This window comes from Alosa pseudoharengus, unplaced genomic scaffold, assembly GCF_046254945.1.
Source record: "Alosa pseudoharengus isolate Yale_2024_CS ecotype anadromous, Long Island Sound unplaced genomic scaffold, YU_APseudo_1.1 YU_APseudo_1.1_scf_1, whole genome shotgun sequence".
NCBI classification, from domain to species: Eukaryota; Metazoa; Chordata; class Actinopteri; order Clupeiformes; family Clupeidae; genus Alosa; species Alosa pseudoharengus.
This window is the reverse complement of record NW_027468564.1, coordinates 158,436-174,605: the sequence shown is the minus strand read 5'-3', so window position 1 is coordinate 174,605 and position 16,170 is coordinate 158,436. Positions and strand designations below refer to the sequence as shown.

Sequence of the window (16,170 nt, the reverse complement as noted above, 5' to 3'; positions counted from 1 at the left end):
TCAAAACCAAACTTCAAAAAATGGACCTATGAACCCATATGGAGGACACTCAAGAAATTTGGTGACCTCTGCCCTATACATGTCACTGCAATTAGAAAAATACATTTTAGCTTGTAACTGCTGATGTGTTTGGAATTAAAACATACTAGTAGTGTCTCTTAATGCTGTTGGAGTTCCTAGGGCCAAAACATACCAATTTGTGACCTCAACATAACTGATCTTGCCACCATCTTGGATTTTGTGCAAAACGCAAAAACATTTTCACTGGTCACAGATTTAGTCTGTTTGTCACAAAGTTCGCACAGACAATCTTCAGACTGACCATTACATATGTCTTGATTTTTGAAGCCATATTCAGAACTGTTTGCCCAACACAGCGAATCAAAATTGGCAGCGAAGCTGCCATACAGGATATATTCATATCTTAGCAACCCTTTCATGTATCAAAACTAAAGGCCGGAGGCTCAAGAAATGTGGTGATCTTTGACCTATAGGGGGCACTGCAATTATCAAAAATGCATTTTGGCTTGTAAGTCTTCATGTGTTTGGATTTAAACCTTACTGGCTATTGAAAAAGGTCCTTTGGCTGACACATGCCACCGTTTGATTTCAATGCAATTTAGTTTGATGATAGTTTATGTATAACGATGCAAAACTTCACATGTTTAAGTTCATTCATTTACAAATTCACCGAGTAATCAAAGGCCAAAAACATTTGTACTTTATTAATTACAATTTGATTATAGCATACCTAGTATTTTTTTTACAATCTTACAATCTCACATTTAGGTTAGTTAATCCCTGAGTGTGGCTAGTCTGTTAACTTTCAGGTTATTTATGGTATAAAGATGATTATGCTAAAAGTCATTACTGCAGTAATTGATAATCTGCTACAACTCTGTGGTAGACAAAACAATCTTTACACATTTTTGTTGTGTGATATACATCATCACATCTTTTCTATGCTTAATATACAGTATAAACATCTTAACATAATTACTGAATTATTCTGGTTTGTTATCAAAACATTATTAACAATTTAACAAAAGTGTTCCAATTGAAGAGGTATAAATTGCATGATGTTATGCAAACAAATACCCTGAAAACGAACCTCCTGGATATAGTATGATAGTATGACATTTATTTAGAATTATTGTATTCAATAAAGCGCCACATAAAACAATGATGGAACAAAAAGCAAAGATGTCCAAAATAGTAAACAATAAAACTGAGAAAAAACATGAAGTCATTAAATCCCCAATTACTTCTATTTCCCTTGTATTACTAAATGGTAATTAGATTAGATTCAACGTTATTGTCATTGTGCAGAGTAGAAGTACAAAGCCAACAAAATGCAGTTTGCGTCTAACCAGAAGTGCAAAAATGCAGAAAAGTGCAATGATATATACAAAGTATAGAAAGGTGGGGCATAGGCAAGGCAAGAAATATAGTGCAGTGTAGACAGTAGTATGCAGTTTGTTTACAGAAGGTGGTTTATAATAATATAAATTAGATATAAATATGTGCAGTGTATTAGCAGTTACTTTATAAGAAGAATAAATAAGGCTATGTGATATGAATAAATATGACTATGTGATATGAACATAATGCTAATAATCTACAGCACAAAGTCAATGTTCTTAACCGGGCTTGTCAGCCCTTAGTCAGTAGATGGCCACATGTACAACTCATTGCCCTTTGTAATGCTGTCCTGTAGTGCTGTTGTAGATTGTCAAGATCAGCTACGAGCCTCAGCATGTGACAAGGCCGGTGAGGGTCCATGAACTTCAACAGGCACTCTGACAAGTACAAGTCCGTCTGCACCACCACAACCACCAAGCGAAAAGGTAGATGAGTCTCAGCAGGCTCTCCGTCTGGTACAGGTGGTTCGATAGGCTGTGTGGCTTGTGAATGTCCATGAGCCTCAACAGTCCTAACTATTGGTGTGTCCCATGGAACAGACGTATGGACCAGTTCTGTGCATACCTGTGGCAGTGGCCACACCACAGCTTTGAAACATGTCAGAAGGTATATTCTTTGAAACTGGGCAAACATTATCTGTAAGGTAATTTTAGAGCAGATGTTCATTTACAATAAAAGTATACATTATTTTGTTCTACAGGTTTAAGAAAGCAAAATGTCTATTCATTAACAGTGTATACAATGTAGGCTACATCCTACTAAAATATGCATAAACATTTAGATTGCATCTTTTGGAGAAAGAAAAGCACAGATACTCACATAACTTGATAAGATCTTGATAGGCTGTGTTCCTGGAGGATGTCTGTGATCCTCAGCAGGCCCCGTGTCTGGTGCAGGTCACTCGGAAGGCTGCATGGCTGGAAGATGTGACCAATGCTGTTTATTGGGAAGGCTACGTTGCTGGTGGATGTCCGTGATACGCAACAAGACTGGTGCAGGTCACTCGGAAGGCTGCGTTGCTGGCGGATGTCCGTGATCCGCAGCAGGACTGGTGCAGGTCACTCGGAAGGCTGCATGGCTGGCAGATGTCTGTCATCCGCAGCAGGCTCTGTGACTGGTGCAGTTCATTGGGAAGACTATGTTGCAGGCGGATGTCCATGATCCGCAGCAAGACTGGTGCAGGTCACTCACAAGGCTGCGTTCCTGGAGGATGTCCGTGATCCTCATCAGGCCCCGTGTCTGGTGCAGGTCACTCGGAAGGCTGCATGGCTGGAAGATGTGACCGATGCTGTTTATTGGGAAGGCTACGTTGCTGGTGGATGTCCGTGATACGCAACAAGACTGGTGCAGGTCACTCGGAAGGCTGCAAGGCTGGTGCAAGTCACTCAGAAGACTGTGACGCGGGCGGATGTATGTGATCCTCAACAGGCCCTGTGTCTGGTGCAAGTCACTCAGAAGGCTGCGTAACTGGTGGATGTCCGTGATCAGCAGCAGGACTAGTGCAGGTCACTCGGAAGGCTGCATGACTGGCAGATGTCAGTCATCCGCAGCAGGCTCTGTGACTGGTGCAGTTCATTGGGAAGACTATGTTGCAGGCGGATGTCCATGATCCGCAGCAAGACTGGTGCAGGTCACTCGGAAGGCTGCGTAGTTGGCGGATGTCCGTGATCCACAACAGGACTGGTGCAGGTCACTCAGAAGGCTGCTTTGCTGGCAGATGTCCATGGTCTGCAGCAGGACTGGTGCAGGTCACTCAGAAGGCTGTGAGGCTGGCGGATGTATGTGATCCTCAACAGACCCTGTGTCTGGTGCAGGTCACTCCGAAGGCTGCGTTGTTGGTGGATGTTCGTGATCTGCAGCAGGACTGGTGTAAGTCACTCGGAAGGCTGCCTTGCTGGAGGATGTCCGTGATCCTCAGCATGCCCTGTGTCTGGTGCAGGTCACTCGAAAGGCTACGTTGCTGGGCCTTGGCCAACATTTTCTGTATGGTCATTTGACAGCAGATGTACATTTACAATAAAAGTCTACATGCTATTGTTACACAGGTAAATAAACCAACATGTCTTTTTCTTAAAGTTTACATCCTGTCAAAAGTGCATGAATCAGAATTAGGATGCCTGTCTTTGAAAAAAATGTACAGTCATATATATAATATAATGGGTACTCACATAATGTTAATATGTCAGAAGAGCATGACAGCATTTCCAACTCCAAACCTCTGTAGTGGTTGATTCAGTTTCGTCTTACAAAGACTCCATATTCAGTCCATTGTTTTGTGGTGGTTAATTGTACAGATCCAGCAGTGAAATTTAGCAATGTGTTAGTGAACAGATTCCATATGCCATTATAAAATGAAATTCATAGAGCATAAGTAACTTTTCTGATATAATATCAATAACTATTTTTCCTTCTTTGTAATTATCCATGCCAAAACATACTTCACAATAATTGGTCATAACATAACAAAACAAAACAAAATAAAAATAGTTCATTCAATGTATCAACAAGTAAAGTAACATGTTACACACCATCTAAATTACAGTCCTTGGTGTGATAAAAAAATACTTATAGTACAGTCGCAGCTAAAACAAATCAGTCCCACACAAAAGAACAGAACACAAAAGGACAGCCTAATACAAAATCATGCCCGAATGAAAAACAATTAACATATCACACAGGCAGAAAAATTAAAACTTAAACCATTAAATATGTCTTATTTCAAGTAGTTGTACAGGACTAATGGCTGAGAATTGTTCTGGGTTGATTAAGTAGCCAACTGAATTGTCCTCACCCAATCTAAAACTTAGAAACAAAAACAAACTTTCTTCTCTGAATTATTCATGTCAAAACATTTTTACATAAACAAAATTATTATCTAAAGTCTGTCAATATATTGTAACACATTTGAAATGATCAACTCATGCATATTTTAACTACTTTTACAATGCAATTTAGAATTTTGTAATACTAAATTGTGTAATCATGTGTATTAGACCCTGTTTACAGAACTGCATACCAAGTGGACAGTGCTAAATATGTAAATATCTTCTAACATGCATTTTCATCACTCAAACAAAAATGGTAAGGTGTTCAGTTCAATTGGTATGAAAGATATACAGTACACATTGCTAAGATGCACCTGTCAGTCTCGGTAGAACAGCCGTTTAGTCCCACACAGGAATAATGGCTGCTGTTGCTGTCTTTTTTTATTAATCCAAATAGTATTCTTCTGAATGTGTCCTTGAATTTGACTCATTTACACACATGCTTCTCTCAGCAGATTGCATTACTGTCCATGGCTTTCATGTCCTTCAACTGCCCTGGTGCTGGTGGCAACTCCACCAAACAGAATGTCCTTGGAGATCCTGCCCTTTTCCAAGAAATAGTGGTGTTGCAGCGAGATGTAGGCTGGGCCTTTGACCTGTGTTATCTTAAAGGCAACAGAACTGATTCCACAGTAAATGACAGAAATTGTCTGTAATCAGCACTATTTAAGTGATCTTGTACATATAGTATCATGACTTTACTGTGTCAAAGCATATATCACAATAAGGGTGAAGCAAAACACTTTTTGTGTCACACTACTGTATGTGTTGAAAACTGTGAGTTAGCTGCAAATTGGTGGTGATTTGGACACCTTCGATAAGCATGATAAACAGCAATTGCATGACTGTCCACTTGGTATAATTCCATAATTCATGAATGTTGAACAAAAAAGTTCCCTGTATAGGGGCCATTTTCCAAAAGAAGTTGCACTTTTAAGATTTGTGTTCTTTGTTTGTTTTCAGCATTCTTACACAATCTCGAGACAATTCATTCATACACAATTTATTCTTTCACTTCAATGAAGATTTATGGTATTGTTTTCCTTCAACTCAGTGTTGCAATAATAATACCAGTCTTCAACTGACTGTAATATCTGTGTAAAATAATATGGCTGATTTTTATTTTACTGGACTAAAATTCAACAGCTGTGTTTATTGTCCTTGACTGTTATTGTCTTAACTGTAATTCACTGATAATGTTAAGGTTTACAATAACGGTAAAGATATAAACATTCAATACACTATGTCTGTCCATTAATTATAACTTTAATTTGGATTCTTGTTAGCATTTAAAGCATTACACATAACTTGGTATAATGGTGGTGTGATACAACCAAAATGAAACAATTCGACCAACATTAACAAGAAATAGCCTAAAATGCTTTAGACAATTAAGGACCGATCCACTGACTTAAAACAAAAATAGATAATAAATCAACTGTATTGTTTTCTGATATTTACACATTCATCTGTATATATTTACCGTTATTTGCAACTTCTTTTGGAAAATGGCCCCTATACCCCTCCCATGCCCTGCAAGGTGCCGTCCAGTGTATGCTCTCTCCTTGCCACCACCCACCCACCCATCATAACCCCGCTCAGTGGACGGACTATGGAGTAAACTCATAATGACATCATAACCAGAATATAAATACTTACCTATTCAAAGACAAATATCATTAATCACAGATAACATTATTACAACAGTGAGATCAGTATGGCTTCATGAAAACTGTAGTATGTCTGCACAACTTCAACAACAACATGTTCTGTGCCTTTAGTGTAAACATGATCTATTAATGTACCTTTTTCAGTTGTAGCTGCTTGTACGTGCTGATTGTATCCATGCCGTTCCAGTAACTTGAGAATTGTAGAAGATACGAATATGTCCTCATTGAAGTCTCCCATGATGAGCTTTCTCCCTGGATGTTTCTCAAGTTCAAAGATGACCTGTAAAAACTGCTCTCGAAACATGTCAATCTTATAAGAGCTGGGCCTGTACAACACAGCAGCAGTCAAATTTGCATGAGGTATTTCAAAATACAGACATTCCAAATTGCATCTTTCTGGAATTGACACCTGCACATCAATGTTTTCTGAACAATACACACCAACTCCACCTCTTTGTTGTTGTTTCAGCGCTGCAAAGGCTGGCTCGGAATCATCGTAACAGTTTCCCCTCGGATTGTGTTTGAAGACGTATCCTGGAAGTTGTGGCTCTTCATCAGTGTCTACATTGAGCCACGTCTCTGTTAAGCAAATACAGTCAGCATTCATGAGGGCTTTATGGGATTGAACATCCTGAATGTGAGCATTCAAACTCTGTACATTGTGAAGTGCTACTGTGCACACAGGGTTCATGTTGGATGAAACAGACATTCCAAAGTTAAACTTAGGCAAGCTTTTCATAGCCGAATCTACTTTGTTATCACAAAATATGGCAGATTCTTTGAAGTCCTCAATTATCAGCCCACCGAGAGTTCTCACGCGACTCAACGCAACGTATGCTTGCCCTGGAGCAAAGATCTTCTTGAGTGATACAACAGCCCTTTCAACAGTAAGCCCTTGACATTTATGTACAGTTACTGACCAGGCCAGGCTAATCGGCAGTTGCCTTCGTACACCACCATTATTAGCCACTTGTTCCTCTTGCACTTCCACTATCGTTGAACATTCGGAAACCCTTTTTGCTTTTGACCTCTGGATCTTTCCTACATTAGGGTCTTCAAACTCCACATGGATAGCTGAAGGCATGTCATCGTCTTGTTGACTTTGAATGATTTCCACAACTGTGCCACATGCTCCGTTGACAAGGCCATCAGACACATCTATGTTTTTCTTCAACATGACCCTTGCTCCAACACCCAACGAAACACATTTAGGCAAGCAAGAGTTGAAAACTTTTGTGTGAAAGCCAACTTTCCGTTCCATTCTTCCAGTTTTGGGATTTCGGACAAAGTCTTGAGCACGTATGGTGATTGCGTCTGGGCAGATCTCTTGCAGTCTCTTCACGTTATATTCATCAACCTCTGCATTTGTAGCATACACATGAATGTCATTAGATTCCTCACCAGTTTCACGCTGCCTCAATGTGAGAACATCACGGTCGGTGAGAGGTTCATTCTTTTTACGGACTCTGAGACGATTAAGCATTTCCGCAAATGCTGCATTTTCTTGTCTAACAACTTTAGTCAGTTCTGCAACCTCAAAGTTGTTGTCCCACAGGTTGGCTCCTTTGTTTTCAGCAAAAAGAGGCGTGCCTTTCACAGGCTTGAGTTGAAAAAAATCACCCACACAAATCAGGGAAACTTTTGCAAACAAGGAATAATCACCAGTCTGCTTGATTTGACGCAGTCTACCATGAATGTAGGCCAAAAGACGGTGGTCGACCATGGACACTTCATCAATGATCAGAATTTGCAAGCTTCCCATTTTGGTTCGCAAAGAATTGACTTTCTCATCACCTAGTGGTTGATATGGCAGTTTGACATTTGCACCAATGGAGAATGTATTGTGAATTGTTGCAGCACCAATGTTATATGCAGCCACTCCTGTAGGTGCTGTTAGAAGCACAGTGAGGTCCTCAGGATTTTCAGCAATCTGTGACAACAGCCTGGTAGATTCGTAATGTATCGCTTTGATTAAATGGCTTTTCCCCGTTCCTGCTCCACCAGTAATGAATAATCGCAACGGTTCAGGATTTTGGCCAAACACTTTCTGCAAACACCACTTACGAACAGCATAGAATATGGCAGACTGTTCTTCATTTAATGATCGCAATAAATGCAATGCATCCTGTCTGGGCATTGACACGTGATTTGTTTCCAAAGTGCATGTAGTCTGTGGGTTTGCTGTCAGGTCAGGAATGAGTTTGTCATCATCATCACCTTCATCATCTGCAACCTTTTCTTTCATCAGATCCAAACAACGAAGACGCTCCCTTTCTGTTTCAGGACATATTTGAGCCCAGGCATCTTCTAAATCAATATTGTCTTCCAGCAACTGTTTAGCTCTGTCAATCTCATCACTTTCTTTTTCAAATAAAGCTTTGTTGGTATCCACAATCAACTGCACTCTTTGAACATCAACGCCACATTTCACTGCACCATTTTTATAGAAATGCTCATATGTATCAAACTGGGGCGGTTTGAGGTGACAATCTTCATAGTAAGGCAGAAACAGTTGCAGCAACGAATGGAAGTACTTTTCAGGGTTTTTTGTGGGAGAAAATCTGGGATACCTCACGACAGCAGGTTCAGTTCGGGTCCTTCGTTTCACAAAGCCACAGTTGTTATTGAGCTGTATAATGTCATGTGAATCTTTTTCAGTCGGAACCTGTGACTTTGATAGAACTCTGTATTCAGAACAAAAACTGGCCAGGCATAAATCCTCAAATTGTTCATTCTGGGGTCTGCTCTTATACCTCTCAATCACATTGGTCATCCAAATGCTGCTTTCGTCATTACACTGTTGGAATTGAGCTTTATTTTGAAGTACATGCAGAGGTAAACTCATCCTAACAGGATTATCACCAACTGGAATGAACTGTACGTCACGAGAGCATTCTTTCAAGTGCATGTGTGTTAATCGATACACTGCCTCTTGGGCTGAAACTTCTCTGTTGTGTAGGTATACACTTCCAAGCTGTTTGAATGCTGCTTTTGCATCAAGGTTGCCATTCATTGACTCGTCTTGGGCACGTTGTAAGAGCAAACCCATTTCTTGTTCTGCTTTTGTGATGTATGACAGTATGTAGACCACAACTGAAAAGGCATCTGTGACATACTGGATATCCATATTGCCTTGCCAAGCACGGAGTAAGTCTTTGTTGTACTGGTTCACCCAAATGTCTCCAGGATTTCGTTTCAGGACAATGCTTTTCTTTTTGGAACATATGTTGTACGCCTTTTCAAACAAACCTTGATCTATCCCAAGAGACTCAAAAAATGCATCGGCTGTATCAAAATTCATGTCAGGCATGGTCAACGCAGTTTTAACATTCTTTATTATGGCACTCGCACTTTTATTGTCATCATTGCCATTCAAGTCCTCACAGTTACCGCCTCTTGTGATGAAAGTACAGCTTGATGGTGGCCGTGGGAAGTTAAACCTGCACACTGTGTTTTTCTTGCGGCAAGTCTTAGAGTGTCTTGTGCTGTGCCTCTGTACGCTGCTCACAACCTCGTAAAGCTCTGCATCTGTTTCTGGTGGAATTTCACAAGTGATGTATGTATCTATGAACTGTGCCACTTCATCATCATTCTCTTTATCAATCTTGGGAGCATTTTCAACCCAAAAAAGACAGTGGACATGAGGAGAACCACGTTGTTGAAATTCAACACGATAAAAGTAGTCCTTTATTTTCCCTATGGGTTCTGCTGGCGACATGATTACATCACGGAGAAAGCAATGCCATCTGTGATCAAACATTCTTGCCGCTGTCACAGGGTTTCGACGTATGAGTCCACATTTGTCAGACCAGTCAAGATCGTCAACAGACGTTTGTTTACCTTCTATTCTTAGCATAGAGTTCAGCATTTCAGGCCACCTCAAATCTGCAGAGCTAAAAGATGCAAAGAATGTGGGTATGGAGAGTTGTCTTATCATGGCAAATAAATCTTTCTGAACTGACATCCAGTATGGAGGTGTGCCACGAATTCCTCGTAAGAACTTGTATCCTTCGTCATTGCGCAATATTTTACCCAACGACTCTGAGTTCAAAAACATGTCTGGTGATGCATCTTTCAGAGAGGAGTTGCCGCCACCTTTGCGTAATGCCACTGATACACCAGATACAACTTGATGCACCTCTGATATGTATTGTGCGTAAAAAATGAAGTCTGTGTTCTGTGCAAAACGCCCATCTGCATTCAGAATGCGTGTATTCAGGTACCGTGACAGAGTTATTTTGGACTCTCTTTTATCATGGAATGTAGGTCCACCAGATGGATACAAAACAGGAAAACATTTTGCCTCGTTGGTTTTATCGGACAACAACCTCACTGGACTGTTACCTTCACCTGGTGCCACATTAAGTATGTCCTGAAAATTCTGATCAATGATCTCTGAACCCAGATCGACAGGTTGTAATGATGTATCTGACAAAAGCCCATTCTGGTCTTTGATATAAGTCACATCTTCCTCTGCTTGCTCTTCAGGAACATTGTCATCATCACTGTTAGCAGGTGTTTCCTGTTTGGTACTTTCCTCATGCTGGTCAGTGCCATTCAGAGAGTTTACCCATTCATCATTCATAGTCACATCACCGTACCATTTATTGTTTGCCATCAAATACCTCAGTGCATTTCTGACACGATCAGTGTGCACATACATGTACTCGTAATGACCTTTATATGTCAACTTGCGTTTCAGTTTTACTCTTATCATCTTGTCATCACATTCATTTCTTGGGAGTATATTTGTCACATTTGCGTTATTAACAGGAACAGAGACGCAAGGACCATGGCAAGCTCTCTGGCGGCCTCGAGGCAAACACAACAGCTTCATGAAGGGAATGTGACGTGCAATGAGATGTTGTTCCAAAGAGTTAAGACATTTAAGTTCTGCTGGAATATCATCCAAATGCATGTTGTTGGTAACACTCTCTTCGGGAAGTTTTCCTCCGAGTATTTTATGATGACATGTATGGCAAATCCATAATTTGCTTGATGGACTATTAGACAAATGACATTTCTGTTCACATTCAACATCACACGCGTGTAAATATTGCAATGTTATGCATCTGTTAGCCAATGCAGCCACTTCTGCTCCTTTGCTTTCATAGCAATGTCTTTTACACTCAACCACCTGCTTCCTGAAGAGTAAACGATGACAGACTGAGCATACATATTCAGGACCACGACTGACCTCCTGACGAAAATGATCAATAGCCAAATCAATGTCTCCCTGTTTCTTCTGCCATGTTGAATAATTCTCACGACCTTTTTTGATTTTATTTACACGGATGTTTTCATTTTCTTGATACTTCCTCTTATTATGATCTTTAATTTTGTTCTGGAATCCAATGTTTTTCTTGTATTTTGTATGACTGTAGTCACGGACAAGATTCTGGAATGGCCCGTTTGTCTTATATTTGGCTTTGGAGTAATCACGGACACAAGTCTGAAAGGTCTCATTTGTCTTATATTTGACTCGAGAATACGTGCGCACCATTGCTTGAAAGGAAGCACTTTTCCTATATCTCATTTTAAAGTAGTCACACTTCAATTTCTTATATTCAGAATCAGACATATATTTATTTCGAGAATATGCAAGCTTTCTCTCTCTGTAATCATTGTCATCGTATCGACGGCGCTCCTTCTTTGCTTTCACATTTTCTGATTCATTGTTCAACTTTCTTTTTCGTGTTGACCTCAACTTGTCATCAATCTTTACAGGCTGGCATGTTCCTGTGCAACGTCTTGTATCTTTGTGTTGAACACATGTTACAACCTCATAATGATTGCCAGTGTGATTTAAATAAACGCAATTCTCTCTACATGTCTGTGAGTCTGCAGGTCTGTGCATATTCCATCTTCCATCATTGAAAGTAAAGATAGTTGTTTGCAACAAGTCAGCAGCAGCAAAAATATCAATTTCTTTTGCCCATGAACCACAGTAATATATCCTTGATTTAGTCACATAATCCTCCACAGATGTGTATTCATCCCTCAGATATGTTTCAAATTTGGTGCCGTTTCTCTGAAGGTGTTGCACGACAGCCCGTCTTATTTTCAAATGCTTGTCTTCATTGTGGCAAATGCTAAAGGCTAGGCTGCGGTAAAAGCAATTCCCATCAGGTTTTATACTTTTTATCTTACAGGGACATCCCATGTCATCAATATCGGTTGTTGCCATTAGGCCTACATCAACATTTCCATTTTGAAGCTCTAAACATGTACACAGTGCATCCTGGTCCTGACGAGTTAAAGGTTTAAAAGCATGTTTGGGAACTCTTACATTACTTATAATGACATCAGTTGCCTGCACATCACAGTTCAAAGGTTGAAAAGACTGTTCGTGAGCACCTGCATCAATAAGAATTACATCGTCTGTTGCAATTTTGTTTTGCTTAACACCTTTACTGGGAACTTGTCTCAAAACGTCACTGTAGAGTGGTCTACTCTTTACATTAGAACAAGCATTTGTGTCTGGTATGGTCTGTGAACATTCTGTGCCACTTGTGAAATTAGCTGCAACTGTAGATGACCCACTTACAACTCGTTCGCACACTTTATGCTTACGCTTCACATCGCTGTAGAGTGGATGGCAACTTGCAGAGCTCGTTGAACAGCTGGATGAATCGTCCATCTGGGCATCGGCATTAATTACTGTGACTCCAGTTACCTCAAACCTTGGTGTGCTTATGCCAAAAGATCGTGCAAAGTCGTAAACATATGTGACCAGGGAGTGTATAGAGCTGAAGTATGCAACACAACTTGTCCTTTCACCTTTCTGGTTGACGTTTCTGTTAGCGTGTGAATCAACAAACGCAAACCTTGCTCCTGCATTCACTACAGCACATGTGTTGGCACAAATGGTTAACAAACAAGCATCATTGCTAAACAGCGCCCGCTGCAGTGCTACATCAAAAGGCATGGCAACATCACGTAAAGCATTGTCATAGTCATCAACCTGAATAAATCCAGTGTAAGAATCAGCAAAGTTTATTGAGAAATCACAATTCCACACTTCATATTGTCTAGGCAATTCAGACACAGCAATGTAACCCCTTCCTTGGTCTCTTATTTTACCCTGTGCACTCATTGACCTGTAAAGAACAGTTCCCTTAACCAAAACATCATCAAGATCTCGAGTTTCCCAACGCCACACGTTCTTCATCTTGGACTTCAAAACAGCAGTCAAACTGATGGCACCACACTGCTTGTTACGCACATTTCCAAAACGTGAATCGCCTTGATGAAAGGACCCCATCAGCACAGATCTCTCTGGGAAGTCAACAGATTCATTAAAAGAACAACAATCAGTAGCATTATTTTCTTTCACATTACTTGACAATGAGTTTACAACAGAGTCATGGCACATATTCAGAGAGTTGGTAGAGTTTGTTTGAGAGTTGGTAGAGTTTGCTTGTATTGCGTCCGAAGACTGTAACTGGCATTGTAACTGGCATTGTAACTGGCATTGTAACTGGCAGTCCGAAGACTGTATAGCGTCCGAAGACTGTGTGTGGGCTTTTTTACGAGGACGCCCGACCTCGTCACAGGAGACCAAGTCAACCTGCGCCACCGGGGACCTCTTGCTCGGCACCTGTAACACAGAAAACCCATCATAAGGTTACCAAGTCTAACATATCATACTTCTTTAATAATTTCATCATTAAAGCAACTAATATATACATACTTTCAAAACAGTAATGTATATATTTAGATCATAAATATTCAGCAACTTCTTAAAAGGAAATATGGCGAGTTTTCATATAGATCTCCGTTTCTCATGGGTCACTGAGTACTGTTGTTATGAAACAAAATCAAAACAATTAGTTTTTCCTAGCTCGAGTTGCTACAACCAGCAGCTACCGGTAAAAAAAATTTCATTTTTTGTACCGACAATACTTGGTCACCTTGAGAAACGTAGATCTATGTAAGAACTCGCTGGATTTCTCCTTTAAATTAGACATGCAGCACATCCTTCATTAAAATCAAATACATTCAAAATGTAAGCGGCATTTCAAGCAAACATACAAACTACTGTAAATAAGAATTGGGAGAAACATAAAATGTGCTCAACATTACATGCTTCCTATTAAACACACACTCATAATACATCAGGACAGTTAAGCTCAACAGCCCGACCTCAGTAGACCTCAAGTCAGCCTGTCTCTTCTTGGCCGCCTTGGACCGCTTGCTAGGACACGGCATCTGCAAATCACACAGAAAACACATCAGAAATCTCATACAGTTACACTGAAATATTTTCAGTTCTGTTGAACGCAGGCTTGTGCACAATTCCAAATTTTAGAATTGGCCTACATTCAATTAATGAATTGGAATTTGAATTGAATTGGCCCCACCCCACAGGATGTTCAATTTGAATTGGAATGACAGGAAGTGGAATTCAATTCATGGCAACAAACAACAGGACAAATGTATTGAATCTCACATACATTCAGTTTTGGGAAGGTTAGTTTGGAAATGTAATTGGTTACTGTTTTCAATTATAAGTTGTGTGTTTGTTGCGATCATGTATGACATATATTGTGAAACTTCATTGTTAAACACTACCCTTAAATTCTGCATATGAATTTATTTGAATTTCAATTCTACTTCCTTTAATTCAAATTGTAATTCTACATCCTGTTTTTGACCTCAATTCAAGTTCAATTCAAATTCAAGAATTGAATTGGAATTTAGGAGTCATTCTCAATTCAATTCTGAATTTTGCACAAGCCTGGTTGAACAGGCAATAACAATGTACATATTTACATCATAAGGACTCTAAATTCTCAACTTAAGACATAGTCTTCTTCTACTTAATTTAAACTAAGTACATTCAAAAGTTCAACTATACAACAATTAAAAACAACAATTGAAAGCAAAAAATACTAATCTTTTCTCAGATAAAGCTTAGCATCAGATGTTTAATATGTTTCACAATAAAATCCTACACACAATAATTACTACTTACATAGTCTGCAAAACACTGACCAGATGTTCAAACATTTTAAATAATTGAAAAACAAGGTGTCGAATCACTTGTCAACTATGTCACAAGTGCAAATTACAGTCACCTCACACAGCCTTGAACTGTCGTTGACATTGGTGGCAATGCCAAAGAGCCAGTGCTGTGTCAAATTAGGCTGCTCTGCAAGTTCTGCTACCGCACAAGTAGTTTCAGTAGAAGTACTCTAGATTTTGCTATCTCAATGTACAATATTTCATATCTAACATTTATCAAAATGCTAACCTAAAAATAAACAAACAAAATAAAAAAAATAAAAACATTCAGGTGTCAACCTGTTCCACCTCACTGTTTTGATAAGATAGTGCTGTTCCTGAACATGAACATTGAATATTGGTGGCTTAGTAACACCATTTCGCTTACATCCTTAAACAGAACAGTGCCAAATGTATCAATTTGTGCTACAGCATCTCTCCACAACCTACAATTTTGCTTCTCTGATTTCATGTGCAAGGGTAGCCCACACTAACCTGACCCTAGCCAGATGAATGTCGTTCCGCTTAGCTTCACTCACATTCCCCTAGAAGTTGTACTGTTTATGTGATAGTATGCAACATAAAAGCCCTGAAACTTTTAGCACTTACCTTTACTATAGGTCAAAAAGCAATCCAAAATCTGGAAAACATTTAATATATATATATATAGGTTATGAAAAGTTACAAACTTAACTTAATGTACTTTAAACTTACAAACATGTGGTTTGGCTTGTAACCATTCTTAAAATCCACCAATAAACTCTTCCAATGTATACATAAACATGCTTGAAACATTCAGTTAACATAAAAACTAGCAGAATTGTTAAATTGAAACTAGCAAATTAGCTACCTAAAAGGCATGCAGGACCTGCCACATTCTGTATTAAGCCAGGAGGAAATCTGTATATTATGCCTTCAAAATTTACTGACAGCCTCATAACTCATAGATATGTTTCATTATAAAACATGCATATTTTCATTGAATACACACAAACTACTAATCATACAGGACTGTATGGCATTGCATTCAAGACTGTTACACCAAAATATACATCTAGTCCCATATCTAAAGCCATGATCTAAACCCAAACAAGACACCTCATAATAGTCATGGCATTGGTTGTCAGAGATAAAAACGTTATACATTTAATTTACCCCTCAAAAATACTCTTGTGCAAAAGGCCGTTTGACAAAGGCATATAACCTCCAGAAAATAATAATTTAGACCAGGTAGCGTGCAACGAAAC

The 16,170-nt window shown here is 39.4% G+C and overlaps 2 long non-coding RNA genes across 2 annotated transcripts; both read right to left on the bottom strand.

Moving 5' to 3' along the window:
- Window positions 1–749: 749 nt before the first annotated feature.
- Window positions 750–5,739, bottom strand: LOC143119705 (uncharacterized). The gene is made up of 3 exons (XR_012986314.1): window positions 3,591–5,739; window positions 2,242–3,403; window positions 750–2,058 (listed from the first exon to the last, which is right to left on the bottom strand). It is a non-coding gene; the product is annotated as an uncharacterized LOC143119705 (long non-coding RNA).
- A 7,158-nt stretch (window positions 5,740–12,897) lies between these two features.
- On the bottom strand, window positions 12,898–15,565 carry LOC143121560 (uncharacterized). The gene is made up of 3 exons (XR_012986518.1): window positions 15,533–15,565; window positions 14,063–14,128; window positions 12,898–13,517 (listed from the first exon to the last, which is right to left on the bottom strand). It is a non-coding gene; the product is annotated as an uncharacterized LOC143121560 (long non-coding RNA).
- Between the last annotated feature and the right edge of the window lie 605 nt (window positions 15,566–16,170).